Source organism: Periplaneta americana, chromosome 10 (genome assembly GCF_040183065.1).
Source record: "Periplaneta americana isolate PAMFEO1 chromosome 10, P.americana_PAMFEO1_priV1, whole genome shotgun sequence".
In the NCBI taxonomy this organism is placed as follows: domain Eukaryota; kingdom Metazoa; phylum Arthropoda; class Insecta; order Blattodea; family Blattidae; genus Periplaneta; species Periplaneta americana.
This window is the reverse complement of record NC_091126.1, coordinates 57,244,747-57,268,874: the sequence shown is the minus strand read 5'-3', so window position 1 is coordinate 57,268,874 and position 24,128 is coordinate 57,244,747. Positions and strand designations below refer to the sequence as shown.

Sequence of the window (24,128 nt, the reverse complement as noted above, 5' to 3'; positions counted from 1 at the left end):
TATATGTTAAAATACTAAAAAATTAAACTGTAACCGTAAAAAATGTAAGTTAAATCTATCAAAGTAGCCCCACTTGACGGTACTTATCCTGTAACATCTCTATGGTGATCCTGAATCATGCTGACCACACGGACAGGGAGGTCCACCATATGTGAGAGCCCAGTTTTCGTTCAATGAAAAGAAGTCAAAACATCTGAATGATTTTGTAGTGCCTAACGAATAAGAAGATGAAAGTGCTGATAACGGTGGTATTAATAATGATAATGGTGGTCGTGATGATGATAATGGTGACTGTAACAACGATGATGAATGAAACTGAAAGTTAGTGTGTGGAAAATAACTATTAAAGTCACAAGACTACGAAAGTGAAACGTGTTGTGCTTTGTATAACAATTGCTTTGTTTTATTTTGTCTTCTTTCTTATATTCATTACCATTTTAAAGCTACGCAATGTAAACACAATATTTATGTGTGATGCAGTTTCGTTTTAGACGTCTCGGTTAGTGCTTTTGTTTCAGCTCTAAAAGAAACATTTTACGTAGTCGTAAAAATGGCAGTATTTACATTAAGCGCAAGACCGGAAAAAACAAACCCTTTTAACAGCCTTTTAATGAAAGCCTTTAAGTAAAACCCAGCCGTTATTACGCCGTCTTTAATACTGTTCAAGAAAATAACACAACCTTTTAAAATCCCATCAGAGGGGCACATGTCATAACACGATACTCGCTCGGAATCAAAATATAAATTCAGCAGCTAATGGATCAGGAGTGTCCTCTCCGTCGCTTGAGTGGTAGCGTTCCTGGCTACAAATTCATGGGATCAGGTAGAGAAGTTAATGCTTATTTCACTATAATAAGAACCAAGTGTCTGTCTCCTCCATCATGTTAATTGGATGACCGTAGTTCCATTGTGTATGAATATTTGATGTGCATTAAAATATGAATAAAGGGAAAACCAAAACTATGAATGCATAATAGAAATGATGATGATGACAATAATAATAATAATAATAAATAATAATAAAAATAATAACTAATAATTATTAAACAATAAAAAATTAGTCATAAAATAATAATAATAATAATAATAATAATAATAATAACAATAATAATAACTAATAATTAATTAAATAATAAAAATTAATCATAAATAATACTTATAATAATAACCAATAATCATTAATTAAATAATAAAAAATTAATCAGAAATAATAATTAAAATAATATTAATAAAACAATAATAATAATTAAATGGTAGTTATTAAAAAATAAAAATTAAATAAACAATTTAAATAATAATAATAATAACAATAATAATAACAATGCTAATAATAACTAATAATTAATTAAATAATAAAAAATAATCATAAATAATAATTAAAATAATAACAATAATAATAAAACAATAATAATTAATTAATGTTTATTAAATAATAGTAATAATAGTAATAATAATAATATTAATAAAAATTAAACAATAATTAAATAAAAATTAAATAATAAAAATTAAATAACAAAAATAATTTAATAATAATAATAATAATAATAATAATAATAATAATAATAATAATAATAATAATAATAGGAGAAAGGTTTGAAATTAAATTCCATATAAACAAAGTATGTGATTCTCTCGTAAACACAACATAGTACGAAACGGAAATATAAAAATTATAAATTTGTCCTTTTTAAGAGGTAAAATAATTGAAATATCTTGGAGTAACAGTAACAAATATAAATGACACTCGGGAGGAAATTAAACGCAGAATAAATATGGAAAATGCCTGTTATGATTCGGTTGAAAAACATTTGTCATCTAGTCTGCGGTCAAAAAATCTGAAAAGTTAGAATTTATAAAACAGTTATATTACCGGTTGTTCCGTATGGTTGTGAAAATTGGACTCTCACTTTGAGGGAGGAACAGAGGTTATGGGTGTTTGAGAATAAGTTGCTTAAGGAAATATTTGGTGCTAAGTGAGATGAAGTTACAGGAGAATGGAGAAATTTACACGACGCAGAACTTCATTCTGTACATTCGTCACCTAACATAATTAGGGATATTAAGTCTAGACGTTTGAGATGGCCAGGGCATGTAGCACATATGGGTGAATGCAGAAATGCATTTAAAGTGTTAGCTGGGTGGTCGGAGGGAAAAAGACGTTTGGGGAGGCCGAGACGTACAAGGGTGGGATAATATAAAAATGGATTTGAGAGAGGTGGAATATGATGATAGAGACTGGATTAATCTTGCAAAGGATAGGGACCGATGGCGGGGTTATGTGAGGGCGGCAATGAACCTCCGGGTTCTCTAAAACCCATTTGTAAATAAGTAGTTTATGGTGGTGCACAAAGGACAGGTTGTGTGGACTTCCACTCAAATAAAAGACTTCACTTGCTTCTTCTAAATCAGTGGTCGGCATTTCTTGACTCCCGAGTCAACCACTTAATACAGAAGCAGGACGGAGGGGTAAAATGCATGATCTCCCTTCCCTTAGCCATCACTTGCTCATTCAGTGTTAAGCAGCCTGAGTATCCTTCCACTCCTACTTTCCTCATTGTTGTGTAATGCGGGTGCATTTTATATGACGTAATCTTTGCTGACAACAGGTACTTACGTAATATTTCAGTTTCCTCTAAGACATCTGACATTAAATTGGAAAAACAGCTATTGCTTGGTGATCGCAATTGTTGCTCTTCCATAAGGCAAATTTTCCGTCATGCACACTTTCAGATTATTATATCTGTCTAATGGCATATCCAATGTTTTGAATAAACAACAATTTTGTGGTTAACTTATTAGATGACACTTTCAGGATGTGAATTTTCTGTAGTTCACAGATTCATTTTACATCTCACTGAACTTGCAGCCGTTGTTCAACATTGGTGAGGTGATAAAAGCTATTTCAACGCAGAGAGAGCGAGAGAGAGACAGAGAGAGAGGAAAAAATAATCATGAAACGTCACTATTAAGTGAAGTGAGTACTCTAGATCAGCGGTTATCAAACTGTGGGGGGCGCCCCCCAGGTGTGGCACCGTAGCTTGACCGGGGAGGGGCGTCAAATAAATGAAGAAAAGAATATTTGTTTTGCATTATTATTTCAAATTTAAATTTTGACAAACTCAAAACACAGTCGCAATAGAACAACTAACAAGTCACACGCAGACGCGCTGCTTTTATAGTCGCATATTTTAATTCCAGAATGTTCGAGACTTATCAGTATCTGCCGCGAACGCCTCACTGCGGTCCCTCAAGCCCGTTTCCACGAGTTACCATGAGCCCATTGTAGAGCCCACGATGCATAGCACAACCACCAACAACGAATGACCACATATTCAGTGGCTCCAAGGTCGGCTGCGGTCCGCAGTCGACTCTGTATCGGAGCAAGCCTGAAACCTAGGAAAAAACGATGGGAATTAAAAAGAAGAAGTGTAATTATGATGGCCAAATGAATCTGAGGTCCAACGCCGAAAGTTATCCAATAATTGAAGACGTCTGTGTAAAAACCGGTCAAGTCCAGAAATTAAAATTTTGCAGCAGATAAAAAAAAACATTTTCCACCTAAAATTGAATGTGCATTAATTTCAAACTGATATTTACACGATAGTTTAGGAAATTATTGGGGTTTTTATGCGGTTATCAATATTCTACTTAGTTCTCTATCGCCCATAGAATTTTCTAAATGATGGCCTTGAATGTTTTTATCCCGAAAATAGAACAGATTTCTTTGTCATGTTTCTTGTTTAAAAACAAATGTACCACACTTAATTCAGTCTCAGTTGGGATTCCGTTGAATGATTAATCAATGCATACATATTAGGCCTATTATATTATAGCCTATATAGAGTGAACCGTAAGTAATGTCATTAATTTCAAGGAGTTATTCTTTGAGATATTTCAAACAAAAAGATAAATACAATTTTGCTCGTCTTTGCTTCCTTTTCGAGATAAAAATTATTTTATATGAAATTTTTCATAACATGGTTTGGGAAAGCTTTTGCTTGAGTTCCCAAAATTCTCAGTCAATTTAAGACAGCGGTCTATTATGACAATAAATGACTGCAATATTTTAGTATTGGTCTTTAAATTTGCAGGAATTTCATCCGAACAAATGTAATATTGTAAAATTCCTTTGCAGAACGAAAAGTTACATTTGTTCAGATCAAATTTCTGCAGATTTAAAGGACAAAACTAAAATTCTTTCGATCAGTTACTATCATAATATACTGCTATTTTAAATTCATTGAGCAAATTTGAAACTAACTCAATGGCTTTCCCAAAACACGTTATGAAATATTTAATGTAAAACCATTTGTATCTCGAAAAGGAAGCAAAACCAAGCAAAATTGCATTAAGCTTTTTTCTTTGAAATAGGCTATCTCAAAGAATAACCCCCTTAAATTAATGACATTACTTACGGTTTACTATATATATATATATATATATTTTTTTTTTTTTCAAACAATTATTATTGTACTATATTATGAAGCTTAAAATGTTTAGTGCAGGCAATAAGAGTAAGTGTATGGTAGTTTATTAACGTGGTTTTTTAACGACGCCATATGAACTACTAGGTTATTTAGCGTCGATGGAACTGATGAGAGCGAGATGGTATTTGGCGAGATGAGGCCGAAATTTGGCCACAGATTATCTTACATACGCCTTACTGTTGGGGAAAACCTCGGAAAAGCCCAACCACGTGATCAGTCGAAGCGGGAATTGAACCCGAGCCCGAGCTCAACTTCCGATCGCCAGGCAAACGCGCTACTATTACCTGATCTTGGGGAATCAAAGCTGTAGTTAAAATTAGTAGGGAAATGTAGTACTGTAGGGAAAGAATATTAAACTACCTTCCATCTAACGGGAAGATTTGTCTGTTTTTAACGCAAATCAATGAAACAGTGAAGTTCTTTTCAACTGTACAGACGTTACTATAAAAGACACACTTGGCGAATTACTGGACAGTAGTGTGCAACATATTATATTTATCTATACAGTGCATATGCCTACTATATGTTGATTTTGAAAAAGAAATGGACTTACCCGGTTTTTGCACTGAGGGAAGACTCAGAAAAACCTCAACCAGGCAACTTGCCCCGACCAGGATTGACCCTGGCCCGCTCGTTTACGGTCAGACGCGCTAACCGTTACTCCACAGTGGTAGACAACACTAGACTTCACATCCCCACTTACGCGTTCACCATGGCGCGAGAAAATCTCCCCAAAACAACGGAAAATGGAAAAAGACAAGCGACAGACACTTAGGGTGCTATGCATAGGCATTTTGCTAGCCCGCGCTACGAGCGTGCTAAACTAGCCCCGGCTATCGACTGATTACTTGTACAGGATTCATATTCATATTATATCGCTAACACTGGTTTATGAATATGAAAAACTTTAGTTCGCTGATCATCCACCGGAAGCCCGCGCTAAGAATGTCTATGAACATGGCCCTAAGTTACTATAGGCATCCAATAAGGAAAACTCAGTGCGCAGAAACCAGTGGGCGTGACTGTCTCGCGCAGATGACGTATGCTCCCGTTCCCAGCATGTTCTCACGCCTACTGTAGGGGGTAAGAGGGTTATAGCATGCGCGTCGCGAGGAGCTCGAGCTGAGTTTTGCTTATAGGATACCTATAAGAAACATAAGGACAATCACAAGACAAGAGACACAGAGCCTGTTCCTATGCAAAGAAATTACATGAACATTTTCTTGTGATGTAGTGAGCGTGGTGCAATCTATACTGTTAAAAGAGTATTGCAGAGACATACTACACATTACAGCTAGAATCAAAGACTTAAAGACAGAAATAGGACAGGTTCAGAAAAAAGTGCGAAGATTGATAAAAAGAGGTGAAACGATCGAGAAAGAAAATGGGAGAAAATAGAGAAAGAAAAAAGTTGACCACTGTGAAAAGGAAAGAGGAAAACTGGAAAAGAAGAGAAGAAAGAAATATTAAAGAGGATTTGCACGGAATATTGAGGAAGGAATAAAAAAGCTAGAGGAAGAGCACGAACACTCTTAAAGGAAAGGAAGAGCGAATGCTGAAGAAAGGCAGAAGACTGAAAGACAGAGAAAAAGGTGGAAGAATAATCCTTTTAAAGGAGATCGAAGCCGAAGAAAGATCCAGAGGAGAAAGAAAGACTGACAAGGAGACGGAGATGGGAAGATTAAGAAAGGTAGGGAGAAAGAAACGCTTACAAAAATGTGGAATAGGAATACGCTTAAAGGAAAGGGAGAGCGAAGTGGTAAGAAAGGGGCGGAGAAGGAAAATTGAGAAAAGGTTTGAAGTAGAAAGACTGAGAAAGGGGAAGAAAAAGGAAGACTGGAATGGGAAAGATGAAGACAGGCAGAAAAGCGGTGAAAAAGGGAGGTCTAAGAAAGGGGCGTAGGAGAATGATAGACTGGTTTAATTACGATTGAAGAATTAGAGGAGGGAAATTGGTAAAAGTAGAGAGAAGGCATGAATGCAAGAAATTAATGAAGAACTGCAAGAAGTGGAAGAGATATTAACTCGAAGGATTAACTTATCGCAAATGTTAGAGAAGAAATAGGAGAAAGAAATGACGAGGAAGGGCAGGAATCACAAAATTTTGAGGAAATGCAGGAGAAAATTTTTGGATTATAAAATAATGGAGGAGGAGAACGAGGATAGAAATTCCATAATTAAAACAGTAGAAAATTGAGGATAAAAGCGTTAGAAATTAAATTACATTGAGGTAAACCATGAGTAAAATTTGGAAATATCAAACCATTCACCCAAACTTTTTGAAATTTTTACCGCACAGTTTTATAAATTGCAATAAAAGAAGTGAAGAAATTTGAAATCCCTAAGCTCAGTAGTTTCCGAGTTATGAAATAAATTATATTTTCTCTAACTACGTTACAAAAAATATCCCCACTATTATAATTAATGCGTTGATTTTTCATAAAGATATTCCCTATGAATAGAGTTTTCAAATATGGAATCAATTTTTTATTTATTTTGATTAGTTTGGGATGTACTGTAGAAATTTTTTCCTGTCTTTTTTATTTTCAAAATTGAATAATATTAATCATAATACAAATTAAACGTCTGAAATGTGCACTTCATTAACTTTTGCGTCGAAACACAATACCTATTCTTACTTTTTTTATCCTTCTTAAATTATTCCAAAATATTTTCTCAATAGTACTAAAAATACGATACCTGGCACTTCATACAATCCAAGACGTAAAAAAATTAAATTATGGTTTATTTAACGACGCTCGCAAATGCAGAGGTTATATAAGCGTCGCCGGTGTGCCGGAATTTTGTCCCGCAGGAGTTCTTTTACATGCCAGTAAATCTACTGACGTGAGCCTGTCGCATTTAACCACATTTAAATGCCATCGACCTGGGCCGGGATCGAACCCGCAACCTCTAGCATAGAAGGCCAGCGCTATACTACTCTACCGAGGCCGACGCAAGACGAAAAAAAAAAAGAAAAAAGAAATTGTTTTGAGAATTAAGCAAATAAAGATTTTGTGCCAAAGATTTTCATGCACTCTATCTTACTTCTTATTCGAAACTGCCTTGCTCCATAATTATGTTGATTCCACAGACCTTCTTCTTCTTCTTTTACTTTTTAAAATGTTTCTGAAGTAGGTATGAAATATTCTTTTTAAGATTTAAAACAAGAAAAAAGTAATAATAATTTTAGATCAAACATGGTCCAAATTTAACTCATGACTTACTTTAACATTTATTGCACTGCAATCATTCTCACTGACTTTGTAAATTTTTCCACTGTTTATTTCTTAATAATGATTAGTACTATTATCGCAATATTGTCTTGATACCAACATTAGGACTCTCCACTTCTCCCAGAGAATTTTTGTCGAAGATTATTCGACGTTTCGTCTTGAAACGCCCACATTACAACAGAATGTGTCTCACAACACGTGGTAACAAACGAACATACTGCCTCTATGACATGACGACAAATCATGTTTTTTTAGTAGATTATTTTACGACACTATCAACACCGTAGGTTATTTAGCGTCTGAATGAGATGAAGGTCATAATACTGGTGAAATGAGTCCGGGGTCCAGCACCGAAAGTTACCCAACATTTGCTCATATTGAGTTGAAGGAAAACCCGGAAAAAACCTCAATCAGGTAACTTGCCCCGACCGGGAATCGAACCCGGGCCACCTGGTTTTGCGGCCAGATGCCCTAGCCGTTACTCCACAGGTGTGGAACAAATCATGTTGAGCATGATGCAAGAACACAACTTAATACAACATAGCACAAATAAATTAGAAATTACATAAATCTTGTTTTAATAATATGAGAGAATTCCACATTCCCTCGCCATGAATCGAACACCGAACCTCTAATCTTGAAGCCAGATACATCAGCTGCATTCGACGATTTTACTCGGCAGTTTTATATGTATAAATTTGCCGCGCACGTTCTGTTATGGCATTCCTTTCGCATGAATAGTCCGGAGAGGAGAAACTTTTTTCACCCCTGACTCATCTTGCAGCACTAGGTGGCAGCACTTTCTGGTGCGCTAGATTCGCTCCGTTATCGCACACACTTGAAGTGATTTACCTGGAATTTGGTTACTGGGGCGGAGCAGAAGACTTTTGGAGCCAAAATGGAGCTCGGGGCACTTTTGCAACACATTACTTGGCATAACAGTAATCTCCCAGCATAGGGCTTTTATGACAACATTTAGTGATAGACATCGACTCACTTTTTATTTAACGACGTCGTGTCAACTACAGTTGTTATGCAGCAAATATCCAAAATAAAACTCAATTTTCCTTACTCCAATGTGAGTTTCCAGGGTGTATTTTTTTTTTTTTGTTAAGGTGTCTTACTATCATTTACCGATTCTTGTCCAACTGTGCGTTCAGGAGAGATTTTCAAACAGTGGTGCGCAAGCCACTAAATATTCTTCCGCTCAATTTTCTTGATGCAAACAGGAAGATGAATATATCCTCTGAAAATGATCCACGTTGATTCAATTGAATCCTTTGCCAAAACAAAAGTTACCGCGCCTGTAAGACGGTCTCACTAAGGAACGCCATTTCAACTTCACTTTCATTTACATTCAAATTTATTAAGTAGAAAACGCAGAATTTGTATTGGGAATCACAACTTAACTTAAATTTCAGTCGTAACTTAGCCAAAAGCTAGTAAGATTCAAAACACGTGAAGACCAACTTGATACCTCACTTAGTGCTATAATTTGCCTTAACAGCAACTAATGATAAGAAAAATTATTATATTACAATTTCAGTCAACAATTTATCAGATTGATATAAAAACAAGTTTTGTTACAATGGTCACATTATAATTCTTGGTAATGTGACCATTGTAACAAAATTTGTTTTTGTACCAATCTGGTAAGTTGTTGGCTGAAATTGTAATATAATAATTATTTTTCTTATCATATATTATACAACTTATCTGAACTTTAACCTCAACATGACTTTTAAATTTAGCAACTAAAGATATATTTGTTTACTGCGATAAAGATGAGTTTAAGTACGGAAATGGATTTAGAAGAAGTACATTTTCAAGAATTCATGGATACTGCGTTCTGTGTCATATTATTTGCTTCTTTATTCTCAGCTTATGGCTGTGTAACCATAACCTCAATCTTATCTTCGTTTTTGCTATTTTCTCTGAACTTGTGCAGCTACGAAGTGTGTTTTAAATTTCTAATTAATAATAATCCGTGGCGCTACAGCCCATGAAGGGCCTAGACCGACCAGCCGGCTGCTGACTTCACGTTTACATGCCGAAGAAGAGGTGAACTATCACCCAACCAGAATGGAGGTATCGTGTGGTTAGCACGATGATCCCCCAGCCGTTATAGCTGGCATTCGCAACCGGATTTCGCTACTTATCGTAGCTCCCAAAGTGCATTACGATGCTGGGTGGCCACCGGTCCCATACACTGGCCGAAATTTCATGAGAAATTTCTAATTATTGTTTTATTATTATTATTATTATTATTATTATTATTATTATTATTATTATTGTCATTATAATCATCTGAAATCAATGAAGAAAGATTTATTTTTTTATATAATAATAATAATAATAATAATAATAATAATAATGATTTATTTTAGCTGGCAGAGTTAAGGCCGTAAGGCCTTCTCTTCCACACAACCAGCAAAAAGTGTATATACATATGCATGAACTTACAAAGAATTCAACAATTTGATTTAGATGAGAGTTACATGTATACAAGAGTTATTTACGAATTAAACAACAAAATACTATGAACTATTAATTAAACACTGAAATAAACTGGGTAGCAGAATTAAACTAAAATACATAGAATGTTAATATATTTCAAATTATATTAGATAATAGAAAGAGATTATTATGAGACAATTTTGAAAATGCAGCACAATCAGGATGATGTCTAAAGAAAAAAAGCAACAGTGTAGTCAGTAATATTTTAAATCAGTATGATTGGAGTGAAATGCTAATAAGGTTATCTTTTAAGCTGTTCTTAAAGGTGTTTGTTGTCTTGCAGCCCCTATATTGGTAAATTTGTAAATATTTATATAACATAATAGAGTTTAACCACTCAACCCGGCGTTTAAAAGTCCCGGTGCTAAACGCTGAATCGGCATTTAAATCCCCTAGTAGTATTAAATGTACATATCACTCTTATTTCTTTTTTCGAAATGGTTAAACATAATACAACCATACGGTGGTAAACACGAGACTCTGCAATTCACTCGAAAATACCTCATGAAAATATCTCCGATATATCACGAATTGTGACTGTTTTTTATGCAATCGTGCATGATGCGTATACGTGTACGTAACACTGCTACATAACTAAGCTGCTTACACGCGTACAGCAAACTGGCATGAGGGGTTAAAAATCTATTACAGATTATGATTTTTTCATCTTAGAATAAGAATTATTTATTTTCATATAAATATAATTTATTCAACATAAGGTTAAGATTCCAATTCAATTTTCATACATTTAATATTATCAACACTAATAATTCTTGTGGTCTAAATTTCGTGTCATTTCTTCTTGTTTGCCGAAACCTAAACGACAACTCATTTCTTGTTTACCACCACGTCTTTGTACTTGTAAACAAGTTCTCTGATGTGTGCCTACACTTTTATCTGCGGTTCCTTCAATTTCAATGGACTTTTTTTTTTTTAATAACAGGTTTGGAAAAAATTTAGCCAGCAATGAATGATTTTCGCATGGATCAGTGGCTGAAAGCACTACATTATTATAATGACGTCGAACACCAAATTCACTTACTTTTTATCTACATTAGACTTTTTCAAGGGAAAGATTAGTATTATTTCTGAATACGAATATATATTTTCATTCTGGTGGATAATTGCTTTAGTAAAGAACAACAAAAAGTCAAATACCATTTTGCTATATTTTGAATAGTTTTCCAGAAAAACGTACATTTCAAAATACTCGAATTATGACATCGTGCAACGCTATAGCCAGTAACGAGTGCACATCAGGATTATGTTGCTCTGAACAACCTTTTCACCTGGCTTGTTTAGAATAGGGAAGTGCACAGATATTTTACACAAACTTCAAAGTCTGAAATTACGGAGAATGCAACTCATGTTTATATGACATTTTTTGCTCAGAATGTCTCTGGAAATAAGCTCCGTAAATGGCGGTAACTCCTAGTGAATCACCCTGAAGTATGTAACAAATTGCCACAAGGTTTTAAGAACTTGAATTTTAAAGTTCTGAAATAATATTGCATAATGGATCCATTGTATTCAATTCACGAATTTTTAAATGAGAAGATTGAAAAATTTAGACTCTATTATATAGTTACGTAGTATGTTTGGTTGTATTTAAATTAGATACTGCCTATTGTCTCTATGGATCTTAATGAAAATAAATACATTACATACAGAATGGAAGTGAAATAATCCTGCAGATTTTCAGAGCGAATAGCTCATGTTTTACATAATAGTTTACTCAGGAAAAAAGCCAAATGTTTAACACCTTTTCATTCGATAACAATTGCGAGTAGGATCGCAATTTTTGTCCATATCGACAGAAAATCTAATAACGAGTCATTTACCCTCTGGCGTATTTCATATCGTGGACGGTTTTCATGTAAATTAAATAAAAATAAACCACTAATTTCAACCCACTGAACAATCCGACCAGAATGTAACGTTGTGGCCATAGAGGAAGATGGAAAGTAGTTCACTTAGGGAAACGGCCCTGAGTTCGTTGCTCTCTTACATCTGTATTACGAGAAGAAAGAGCAGTGTGTTAGAGGCGACGTTGCTAGAGTGCTGAAACTTCCAACTTCATTTTATAATTTAACCGTGCATGTAACCACAAAACGTAATATAGGTGTTCTATTCATTTAAGTGTATTTGCACCTTTAAATCTGCAGGATTATTTCACTTCCACTCTGTATTATAACAAACAAATCCTCTGGAGTAAATTTACATAATCCCATCCGCACACAAGCTGTTAGAATTATAAGTCAAGGGGGAAGGGGGAATGGGACGATCCAAAAAATCGATGAAAGTATCAGATATTTTCATAATTCCTGAGACGGAACAGAAATATTGGTATAATCCAAGAAGCTATTAATGCCTATCAATGATCTCTTAATACATCTTGATTACATAACTTTTAACACTATATCACTTCGGAATATGTAATACATGTCTTTCTCGTGTTAAATTTTATCGTAACTGGTTATTGCCCTTCTTCAGAACTGGTTGTTGCTGGTCTTGGCGCCTTTTGTTTTGTTTCCTCTGGGGGTGTGTTTGTGTAGTGTAATGTGGAGTCAAAGAGTGTGTGTGTTCTGAAATTGAGAAGTGTGTGTTGAGAATTTCGTTTGGATGTGTTTTTCTGTGTCTGCAGAACTTTACACTGCAGAACTTTACACTCTTTGTCTTTACTCTTTCGAATTCTGCACACCTCATCACCAAATTACCTTTCGTCTCGTTTCTCTTATCTATACTCTAACCACGACGTAAATACCACATCACTTATCTGTGGCACGCTAAGTATACCTCTTCATAGAACATCTTGTTATTCACCATCTTTTACAGAATCCACCTCGCGTCAATGGAATTCCTTGTCACAAAGTATTAGGGGCTGCAAGACAATAAACACCTTTAAAAACAGCTTAAAGATAACCTTATTAGCATTTTACTCCTATCATATTGATTTAAACTATCACTGACTACATTGTTACTTCATTCTTTAGACATCATCATCCTGATAGTGCTGTATTTTCAAAATTGTCTCATAATAATCTCTTTCTATTATCTAATATTATTTGAAATATATTAATTCTGTTACACAATTTATTTCAGTGTTTAATTAATAGTTCATAGTATTTTGTTGTTTAATTCGTAAATAACTCTTGTATACATGCACATGTATATATACTTTTTGCTGGTTGAGTGGAAGAGAAGTCCTTACGGCCTTAACTCTGCCAGCTAAAATAAATCATCATCATCATTATTATTATTATTATTATTATTATTATTATTATTATTATTATATTTCGTCTTGTTCTAGTGTGTTTAGTTTCTGACATTTTGGTTGGATGTGTAGAATTTCCATGTCTGTGTTGATGTCTCTGTAGGTGTGGTTAGCATTTGTGATGTGTTCTGCATATGTGGAAGTGTTTTGTAATTTTGTTATGGCTGTGATATGTTCCTTGTAAAGTGTTTGAAATGATCTGCCTGTCTGTCCTATGTAGACGTTGTTGCAGGTGTTACATTTGTGTTTGTATACGCCTGTGAGGTTGTATTTGTAACAGGCCGAAACATGTAACCAGGTACGATAAAATTTAACACGAGAAAGACATATAATACATATTCCGAAGATCTCTTAATTTTTATACCTCCTTTTATCTGCCTAAGAATATCTGGAGAATAGTTCTTGCTGGCAGATAAAATATTGTTCAGAGATAATACTGTTAATGGAAACGAAGATTAACCTCAAAACGCTGGATGTTTCTGTTTATATGGCGCGGTACAAAAGCCGTAATATATCAAACCATGAACATCGAGAAACCTTCAAGCCATGTAGAATATTAACAATATTAACCCACCATTTCCACATAATGACCAAGAAAAAAATGTTCTGCAATTCAATGCGGAGATCATATCTGAATTCTGAAGTAGATTGATATTAATTACTGCAGAATGTATGATGTTTGCTTGTAATTACGCCTGATGGTATTCTAGGAATCGTCTATTTTAGTAATTCTGTCGCACTGCTGCGAGAGAGGGGTGAACTCGGTCCGCATTTCCTAGAATTTATGGAAGCTTATTTTGCTCCATGAAATAATGAGAGTTGCAGATTTTCCTACATCCAGGAATAACCTCTCCTACAAGAGATAGATCCCTTCCATACAGAAATATGTAACATACATTTACACATTCCTGCAATGTCTATTTTTTCTATTTAATTTCCACAAAATGGCATATTATATTACAGCGTAATAAATATCGCATTAAACCCTGTCAAATTTTAAAACATAAAAAACTAACAAGCCCTGTACAATAGCAGTAAAACTCAGAAAAGATGAACAGATACGCCTAATTTTCAGTACTTTTCCTATGTGATAAATAGTACACAGTATTTCAGTGCGATATCTCACATTCTAAATATGTCCATTCATTCATAGTGTTGTACCCAAGGGTATATCTTTCACTGCATATCAGCATTCTACAATCTTTCCTAATTTTCGCCTTCCTCTTAGCTTCCGCATATGATTCATATATCTCAGTGTTCTATATCTTATATCTTCTTCTGCCTCGAACTTTTCTTCCGTTCACCATTCCTTCCAGTGCTTCTTTCAGTTAGCCAGTTACCCAGAAAATTTATTTTTCTCTTCCTGACCAAATTTCAGTATAAATCTTTCCTCACCCACTCTTTCTAGCATAGCTTCATTTCTTATTCTGTCTGTCTATTTCACACGCTCCATTCTTCTCCTAATCCACATTTGAAATGCTTCTTGTCGTAATGTCCATGTTTCTGCCCCATACAATACCACACTCCACACAAAGCATTTCACTAGTCTTGTTTGTCTTCCTGGCAGCAGCTCACGTCACTATTTACAGTACAACCCAAGTATCTGAAGCTGTCCACTTCTTTTACGCCCTTATTTCGAATTCGCTTGTTTACCTTCTTTAGTTTTCTTCCGATGAACATGGTCTTCGTCTTGTTTGCATTTATCTTCATTCCATACTGCTCACAGCTGTCATTTTGCTTCAGTAGCATATCCCTTAGCATCGTCTACTCTTCTGCCAACAACGCTAGCAAATCTTATGCACATTATTCTTTTTCTTCCTCCTATTATAATAGTAATAATGCTGGGTAACTTTCGGTGCTGGACACCGGACTCATTTCACCGGCATTATCACCTTCATCTCATTCAGACGCTAAATAAACCTAAATCTTGATACAGCGTCGTAAAATAACCCAACAAAATAAATAGTAATAATTATCACCCCTCCTATGTTTTGAAAACAGTTCTTCACTACATTTTCTAAGTAGGCTACATGTTGAACAGGGTAGGTGATAAAGGGTATCCTTGTCGTACTCCCCTTCCTATTTCACTTCCTTTTACATTTCTCCTCCTATGCTGACTTTGATTCATTGTTTTACATAAAGGTTACCGAATAATCTTCTCGCTTTCCAAAGCACATCTATTTTCTATGAATCCACACAAGTTTATTCCAATTCATTCTCCCAAAGACCTTTTGCAAGTCCACAAATGCTATACAGACTTTATTTTTCTCTAGGTATCTTTCGCCGAGTCCAATAGCAAGTCTCTTACCTTTTCCTTTCCTGAAGCCAAATTGCTTGTCTTCTAACTCTCCTTCCATCTTAGAATATAAACGTTGATTCAGTATTCGCAGGAAAATCTTGGCCGAGTGCGATATCAGGCAGATTATATAGGTCTATTTCTTGACAAAATAACAAAACATTAACGTAACAAGTGTAAATGAGAGAGTGTTTCGGAAAATAAATTAGTTACAAGATGTGCTCGAAGTGCCTCCTTCTTCTTGGAGACACATTCCTGACCGTTTCACAATGTTTACAGACACACGTCTCAACATGTCTATGTGGAAATTGTTTATTTCGACTTCGATGTTTGTCCGAAGTTTCTTGACGGTTCGAGGCCGCAATCATATAGAGCTAACACGGTCCTCGAAGAAGCTGCCGATGTGTGCCATGATTTCATTCGGGGTCTGGCATGTGGAGCCATCGTGTTGAAAGTATCCCTGCTTAAGTTCGATGTCGTCTAGCTCCTCCATGAATTCCATCAAAATATTCTTATACACATCAGAATTTAAAGTTTCTTAAAAAATTTGCCCAATGATCCTGTGGCCGGATATTGTACACTACATTCTAACTTTACCTGCATTAAGTTATGGCTCATAATACACACGATATTCTCACGCCCATATTCTTGTTTGAGAATTTAATACCCAAGAAATTACAACAAAGAACATTATAACGATGTGTAGGAGGCAACCTGCCATCTATCGGTATCCAATGAAACTCCCGATTTCTTGCATCATTCCAATGTACTTACAATTTAAGTGTCACTTATGGACGCAGAGTTATAGCTATTTAAAAAGTGGGGTATCTCACTGAAACACACTGTATTTTGATAAGGAAATACGGCCATTTTCTTTCTACTAATGTCATTTTCGAGGTGAGACAAATCCAAACTCGAGGCTATATTTACAAAATATGGTATTCCTAACAACAGGAATTAAGTAAATGTCCATTTTAATGAATTATATAACTCATTAATTCAATTAAGTAATGCAGATGGTTTCCGCCCATTCATCTATTTTTCAAACTGAAGTCAAACTCCGCCCTCGGTTGAGGATGGTTAAATTAAATACAAAAGCAATAAAAACATTTTCCCGGAAGTTTCATAAAATAGCCGCAGCGGTAAGATATTCATGAGGCAGACGCCTCGCTAAGCTGTGGTCAGCCCTCCCACCCCCAACCCCTCGCTCCAGGTAATCAGAAACCTGTTAGCGAATGCCACGATGCTGCATCAACTTATCTGGGCCACACAGGACCTCCGAGGAGCAGTCCAAATTTCATTCTACTACCCTGTCTCCCCCTTCTTTGAATAAAAGGAACTCATAGTTTTGTAAAAAGTATTTTTTACGTTCCCTTTATGTGAATTATATATTGGCAATGTGATATTGAGAAGAAAATTACTTCGAGACTCCTGCGGAAATGGGCCTATACGTTTTTAGAATACCTGTACCCAAAAATTAGTTCTTCATTTGTCGTGTGCGTACAGCAATTCATCCTATACTATCACACGATTTTGTTCACATTCAATATTTATAGGAAGATAATATAATTGGTATATTTGACTTACAATCAAAAAGTTTGTATAAACAAGATAAATACAGTAATTATATTAACAAACTTACTGGGGAATGATGAGCACTGATTGTAAAAAATAATAAGAAATTAGCAAGTTTTATTAGAAACCAGAACACAATAGCAAACCATTTCTGGAAGTAGCTGTTCATTCCTTCCTACCCGTCCGTTGTAATTTGACCGGTGTCGATTCCACGAACTAGCAGAGTGCGTCATACCTACTCCAGAATGATTTGATTCCCTCAATGCCCTGCGCTCAGTAATTTTTAAGTAGGTTATTTTACGACGCTTTATCAGCATCTTCGGTTATTTAGCGTCTGAATGAGATGAAGGTGATAATGCCGGTGAAATGAGTCCGAGGTCCAGCACCGAAAGTTACCCAGCATTTGTTCATATGCTCAGTAATCGCCTACGATGTCTTGTATACAACAACAGTGGCGACATCAGAACTCAGCGGTCATGTAACATTGAACGCGTTTATACAGTACGGTTATTTAGTCCTGACAGTCGTCGACAATGTGCGCCTGGGTCAGGCGAGTCCATTAAGTTACGCCAAGGGATGTTCAGGTTAGTCAATCGCTTGCTTTCACAGCGATCGGATGTCACACATGCGGTAGAGCAGTGTTTTTCCAGTACAGCTAAGCTGTACTGCATTTCTTTACTAACGGCTCGCTCCCATCTCTACTCCGGAACTCTCCCCACTACTCCTATTACTTCCCCTCTTTCGCGTCGCTGAACTGTCAGGACTAAATAATCTGTCTGTACTTCTCCTTACGTGGAGAAAACTAAAAAAACGAACATAGTATCGACGGAAAATTAATTTTCCTAATTCAATTACCCACATCAATAAATTCTTAAGGGAGGTACTTAGAGCTTAACAGCTTCAAAGAACTTATTTTTAAAAACAGTTTTAAAATATACACCAACTATTTAAGTTTCTTTTGGTAAAAAAATTACTTAAAGGTATGTATTAATTTTACGCCCAGTTGTATAAACGCCTCTAACTATAGACACTTAATATTTTAGGAGAAAAATTCGCTCCGGCGCCGGGGATCGAACCCGGGTCCTTGGTTCTACATACCAAGCGCTCTGACCACTGAGCTACGCCGAATTCAATCCATAGCACCGGATCGAACTTTCCTCCTTCGATGTTTCCCTTTGTGGCCTGACTCCAAGTTAGGCATATATATGCTGATTTTTTCTCATATAATTGCAGCGATATTTTACTACTTAATTAACTTATTATTCCCAGAATATGAATTTTACCAGCAATCGAAAAGTATTGGGAATAAATTCGAATAAGGAACAAAAAATGTTTCCTTCCCAGGCAGGATTCGAACCACGAAAGTCTTAGTTACCAGTCTAACGTGCTCTGGAGTGAACAAGGCCCTGAAGTCAGCCACAAGGGTCGGTCCGGTTTTTTTTTTTCCACTACTGTACATATACTTACGACTAGAGACCAAAAAGTACCTACAGGAGTTAATGATATTATGTAACAAGATTAACGAATAATTGTTAATAATAAAAACAATAATAATAATAATAATAATAATAATAATAATTTATTTTAGCTGGCAGAGTTAAGGCCGTAAGGCCCTCTCTTCCACTCAACCAGCAAAAAGTGCATATACATATGCATGAACTTACAAAGAATTCATCAATTTGATTAAGTGAGAGTTACATGTATATAAGAGTTATATACGAATTAAACAACAAAATACTATGAACTATTAATTAGACACTGAAATAAACTGTGTAGCAGAATTAATCTAAAATACATAGAATGTTAATATATTTCAAATAATATTATATAATAGAAAGAGATTATTATGAGACAATTTTGAAAATACAGCACTATCAGGATGATGTCTAAAGAATGAAGTAACAATGTAGTCAGTGATAGTTTAAATCAGTAAGATTGGAGTGAAATGCTAATAAGGTTATCTTTTAAGCTATTCTTTAAGGTGTTTATTGTCTTGCAGCCCCTAATACTTTGTGACAAGGAATTCCATTGACGCGAGGTGGATACTGTAAAAGATGATGAATAACAAGATGTTCTATGAAGAGGTATACTTAGCATGCCACAGATAAGTGATCTGGTATTTACGTCGTGGTTAGAGTATAGGTAAGAGAAACGAGACGAAAAGTAATTTGGTGTTGAGGTGTGCAGAATTCGATAGAGTAAAGACAAAGAGTGTAAAGTTCTGCGTTCTTTAAGTCGGAGCCACGAAAGACTTGCGAAGGACGGTGACGTATATTTAAGGGTATATGTACGTGAACGACCACAAATATTATCAGAAAATGCGAACTCTAAATTTCTAAAATTTTATAAGAAAATGAACTCACAATTGGACAAAAATTACAAGGTACCACAACAAGACTTATTAGAACTTAAATATCTGATAAAAGTATAGAAAAGTTTACTATAATATTTTTCAAACCAGTTTTATCAGAGTATTAAAAAAAAAAAACAAAATAATTCTGCAAGTTGCATCATTTGGTAATCATAACATTTTATGGTCTCTCTGACATCTTTAATATTTTTGCTGCATATAATAAACACTTATTTCTGAAAAGTAGACTACTCTCAAACATGTAGAATTGTTTATTTTAACACAATTAATTCTTTACTTGTTCTATATAAAATATATTAAAATTTACATAATGTTTTGTGACCTAAAGAAATGTTCAAAGAAATTGACATTATTGTAGTATACCTTTTGCATAAATGCATGTTAAATCAGTGTACAAAATTTAAGAATTCTGTCTCTAATGTTTGTGGAGTTATTAAACAATGTGTGTGAAAATTTTCAAATTTTGGAAAATTTAATTTAAAGTACAAAGAGAACTCTTAAAAATATTACTAGTAATCTTTTTATACTTTTATCAGATATTTAAGTTCTAATAAGTCTTGTTGTGGTACCTTGTAATTTTTGTCCAATTTTGAGTTCATTCCCTTATAAAATTTTAGAAATTTAGAGCCTGCATTTTCTGGGAATATTTGTGGTTGTTCGCGTAGATATAACCTTAAAAATAAAAGAAACCAAGGCAATTTTCTTCAGTCTACAAATAGACTATTGGGCGTTATTGGGTTAAATTTTATGTTTTAATTCAGCATGGATATCATACCGAGAACATTGACTTAGTCTAAATTAGTCATTAAAAATTGCACGAAGTGATCAATCCGAAGTTATTTGTCGTCAACTTAATTGCTTTGGTATCGATTGATTAATAAATTGAAAAATTATCACCTCTCGGCTCTTACAGCACTCAGTATTTCGATAATTTTTATTAATACTAGACTTTCACGAGCAGGGTGAGGAGCTAGTCGCATTATCAACACAATACGGTGCTATCTTACAGCTTGCGACAACATAATATAAATAAAACACATGAATCAGAGCCAGTCTCTACTGAAGATTAATCATTTTTACTTCCGGATCGAGAAGTAAACCCAGCGTACGGAATTTAAACTTGGTATGCTGCTACATTAGCAACAAAGGACGACGATGTTGTGTTCCTAATTCTTGTATCTTACAGAAACTTACAATTTGAAACAAATTAATACTGACAGCTGCATATTTTCAAACATTTTCATGTTGGTTACAATATCATAAGCCTGTCATGTCAACTGATGCCCATAGGAGCAAGCGCGCGCTTCAGAGCTCAGGAGAGCCTGAGCGCTTTACAGCGGAAAGGAAAGAGACAGACGAAAGAAGTAGTATATGCCGCCTGGTCGAGCTATATACAGGGATGGCCAGCATTGATTCAATGGATAAAGGGAATAGAACTTATTAAAACTGTATCCATGTTAATTTTTAGATTTGTCTGAGAAGCATAATTGCATTATAAGAATGTAAGTTTAAATTTTAATGCTCATTTTTCACATGTTTGCTTTTTTTATTCAAAAGGAATATTTTCTCAATTTTTTTATATAAAAGTGAAATTTTCAGATATAGGCCTATTTATTTAGCACTCTTACAGGTAGTGAAAAATGTTCTCGTAAATCTAATATACCGCAAATACGTATTATTGAAAATAGTGTATTACAAATTTTGAAAATATTCGCATGGAAAATGTTTGTAAGGAAATTAATTAAAAAAGCAACTACTGTTACATCATAAGCAAAAGATATGTGCCCATGTGTTGTAAAAACGTCAGCTCTATAGCTTCAGCAGATTTCGAGAAAATAATTTAATATTCTCATGACAGGAAGTTGCTCACCAATATCACCTTATAAGCATAATGCGATAAGAGTTTTGTTATGGAATATTAGTTACACTTAAAACATATACAGTACCTAGGTAACTTTGCTTTGTATTGTAATATTGTTTTGATTAGTTCATTGATTACTTTTATAAGGCTAAAGATACCATCAATATCAATTTCAACTTACTATGCCATACTCAATCTCTTACTTTGGGATATCACTTTCTTTATGAATGATGTGATTCATTCACTTAATACAGTATAGTTGTACTACTATGGAATATATATGAATATTCCTTCACAACTCTTTATTATGTTATTGACATCTAAAACACAACTACAATATTAAGAAATTGGTGTTAGTACTTTTGTTTTAAAGACAATGTAGAGAATATCAAACAGAAATAAGCCTATAAAAATAACGACATCAAATTTCACGTTCCTTTTGAATTTTCTGCATCACTGTTTTCTTAATCCAACAGGTTGCTTATTCCTCCTTCAATACCCAGCACTTGATACCCGCGCACGACGTCAAGGTCAGAAAAATGCGCTTGCTTTGACATCACTGCCATAAGCAAATCGATAGTACCTGCCATCTCGTACTCTCTGTAAACTAACACATTTACTTGATTACGAAATAGCAAGGGAAGTCCCTGTGCGCTACTTTACAAATGTTTTCTTTGCGGCCATAAAATTTCAGGCATGCCGTTACCTTTAGGCCTATATACGTCATACCAATTATCCCAAATTTTCCACAAATTACACTGAACCATCTATTAATGGAGTAGTGATTTCTGTAATCGCTCGCTATTACAAGGGATAAAGTCCCCCACGCCAGGTAGTGAAGGTTAGGAAGCTTAATCTGGGTTGGGGCAGTTTGTGGAACAGAAATAATCGAGCTGTCGTTCGATACGTTAGAGATCTGGTGATTGGAGGGCTTCCCCAAATAAAGTTTATGCGTTAGTAGTAAAAACATAAGCTTAAATATTGGAGAAGAACGTCAATGTTAAAGGCGGTGAATGTAGAGGAAATTGGAATGATAAGAAATACAAAGTCAGAAAAAACGACAAGAAAGGAAAAAAAATGAGCGAAATGACGGAAGAATTCAAGACAGAATTACGTCAGTGTTAAAGACGGTGAATGTAGAGGAAAATGGAATGATAAGAAATACAAAGTCAGAAAAAACGACAAGAATGGAAAAAAAAAATGAGCGAAAAGACGGAAGAATTCAAGACAGAATTACGTCAGTGTTAAAGACGGTGAATGCAGAGGAAAATGGGATGATAAGAAATACAAAGTCAGAAAAAACAACGACAAGAAAGGAAAAAAAAAAGAGCGAAAAGACGGAAGAATTCAAGACAGAATTACGTCAGTGTTAAAGACGGTGAATGTAGAGAAAAATGGAATGACAAGAAATACAAAGTCAGAAAAAACGACAAGAAAGGAAAAAAATGAGCGAAAAGACGGAAGAATTCAAGACAGAAAGGACTGACAAGAGAACCTTCTTTCATGGTGAATTGAAAAGGCGGTAATGCCGTATATTTTTGAAAAGAGGAGGCTAAAGTAAATCAGCCGGTGAAATTTTTCCGCCAGATCTCCATAGGGACAAAAGTTATGGGACTGTAAATTTAACATGACAGTCTTTGGGAAGTGACTCAATGTGGACACTTTTTCCGATTGTTCTGTATGGTTGTGAAACTTGGACTCTCACTTTGAGTGAGGAACAGAGGTTAAGGGTGTTTGAGAATAAGGTGCTTCGGAAATGTTTGGGGCTAAGAGGGATGAAGTTACAGGAGAATGGAGAAAGTTACACAACGCTGAACTGCACGCATTGTATTCTTCACCCGACATAATTGAACCGCTCAGAGCAAAAGTGGTGTAAGTCAAAATTTGGTAATGAGGCTTAAAGTAAAAATTCTGTAAAATACAGCGGAAAGTAGCAATTAATATGGCCTTCTTGCTATCCACTGACTAATAATAGTTTAAATAAATTGAATATTGATTGCTACTTTGCGCTGTATTTTACAGAATGTTTACTTTAACCCTCATTACCCATTTTTGACTTACACCACTTCTGCTTTGAACGGCTCAATTATGAACATTAAATCCTGACATTTGAGTGGGACAGAGCATGTAGCACGTATGGGCGAATCCAGAAATGCATATAAATTGTTAGTTGAAATAACTCGGGGAAAAGACCTTTGGGAAGGCCGACACGTAGATGGGAGGATAATGTTGAAATGAATTTGAAGGAGATGAGATATGATTCTAGGGACTAGATTGATCTTACTCAGCATAGGGACCGATAGCGGGCTTATGTGAGGGCGTTAATGAAACTCCGGGTTCTCTAAAAGTCATTTGTAAGTAAGTATTACCAAATTTTCACACATTCTCTCCTTTAAGCTTGATACTTCACACATTACTCTCTGGAAATTGAAGACCTCATCCGAATAAGGGTCTAACCAACAAATCTATAAATCGCGTTGCAGGATAAAGGAAAATAATTTCAGGGGCACA

General features: G+C 35.0%; 1 non-coding gene across 1 annotated transcript; it reads right to left on the bottom strand.

Annotated features, from left to right (window-relative positions):
• Positions 1-18,440: 18,440 nt before the first annotated feature.
• Positions 18,441-18,513, bottom strand: TRNAY-GUA (transfer RNA tyrosine (anticodon GUA)). Its single transcript has one exon. It is a non-coding gene; the product is annotated as a tRNA-Tyr (tRNA).
• Positions 18,514-24,128: the final 5,615 nt, after the last annotated feature.